This window comes from Myotis davidii, unplaced genomic scaffold (assembly GCF_000327345.1).
Source record: "Myotis davidii unplaced genomic scaffold, ASM32734v1 scaffold749, whole genome shotgun sequence".
Classification (NCBI taxonomy): Eukaryota; Metazoa; Chordata; class Mammalia; order Chiroptera; family Vespertilionidae; genus Myotis; species Myotis davidii.
Genome location: NW_006300030.1, coordinates 1,200,726 through 1,202,557, shown reverse-complemented (window position 1 = coordinate 1,202,557; position 1,832 = coordinate 1,200,726).

Here is a 1,832-nt window from a genome sequence, read left to right as displayed (position 1 = left end):
AAAAAATCAAGTGAACAAATACTCTGATGAACAGAATAAACTGGTGAATATAATAGAATCAGGGGCATAGAAAAGGATTGGACTGACAATTCTCTGGAGGAAGGGGGTGTGGGAGGCGAGGGAAGAGACTGGACAAAAATTGAACACCTATGGATGAGGACAGTTGGGGGAGGTGAGGGCGGAGGGTGGGGTGGGAACCGGGTGGAGAGGAGCTATGGGGGGAAAAAAGAGGAACAACTGTAATAATCTGAACAATAAAGACTTGTTTAAAAAAAAAAAAAGAATCCTCCTCAGACAGGCCAGAGGTGAAATCCCAGCTCCATTGTTTGGTTTTTTGTGCAAGTCACTTAACATATTTAGACCTCAGCTTCTTCATTTATAAGACAAGCCTTCTTGGGTTGACCTTAAAGATTAGATAAGAGTGTTGGGGCCCTAGCCGGTTTGCCTCAATGGATAGAGCATCGTTCTGCAGACTGAAGTGTCCTGGTTTCCATTCCAGTCAAGAGCACACATGTTCGGGTTGCAGGCTCTATCCCCAGTAGGGGGCATGCAGGAGGCAGCCAATCAATGATTCTCTCTCCTCATTGCTCTTTCTATCTCTCTCTCCCTCTCCCTTTCTCTCTGAAATCAATTAAAAAATTTTTTAAAAAGAGTTTGAGTATATTTCTTTTCTGTTCTTATTGTTTGTTAAAGAGCCTATTCAGACTTCACTTGGTAAAGAGGATCTTAAAAAATGAGGTCTATATTATGAAATAAAAACAAAGAAAACCACTCTCAGACCAGTAACAACTATGCCTAGGATGTTGCTAGAACCTTGCAAGGAAGAGAGGTGCCTCAGACCAGCTTCAGTTAGGATGACCCATGGCCATAATTTCGTGTTGGTCCCTCGTTGCTCTCAAGGAATCAGGCATCTTCCTAAAAAAACAAAACAAAAACAAATCAAAAACAAAACAAAAAAAACACGCAAAAAAAAGACAACACAAAACACCCACATTTCTTCCATCATACAATGGTCTGGAAGCTTTCAAATTGTTTCCATTCACTTGTCATAATTAAACATAAATTAATTAACACCAGGGTTTTATAGATACTGTATAATAGATGATGATCTGCTCATTATCAAGACACTTAGCTCATTAAGTTCAGGTCACTTGAAAGAGATGTAGAAAAACTTGGGCAGGGTGAGTGGGAATGAAAATAACTAGAGGGTTGGAAACTAGGACTTAATAGATGGCAAAGACAGCTTTCAGAAAAAATATTAGGCAGACAAAATTTTTAGTAATCTGAAAATTTTATACATCCTTCTTTCACATTTCAGAATTTCACTCTGGTCTCACAGGCTCTCCCAGTCACACAAACTCCCTTTCATACATCCCTACACAGAAGACTTCACTCACACAAGCCCACATTCACCACTTGTTAACACCTGTCCTGTTGACACAGACGCTCTTTCATAAATTCCCTCAACAGAAGAACCCGGACACCAGCCAATGCGCGTGTATGTACACACACACTCACACCATATATCGACATTCCAGGTCTCAGTCCCTCAGATTGACCTGACCGCTGTTCCTTCTTCTCTCAGCTTTCATCCAAGCTCTCCACATAAATCCCTTCCACAGAACTTACTGAGGGACCATGGCCAGGTGCTGTCGTAACCCCTGGGGGCAATAGAACCAAGTAAGGAACTGCTTTTGCTCTCAAGGAGCACAGAATTTGCTTGAAAAAGGGGTTGGGCATTCCAAAACTCAATCAGGAAGAATCTACAAATCTCAACAGGCCAATAACTATGGAAGAAATTGAAGCAGTCATCAAAAAGCTTCCATCAAACA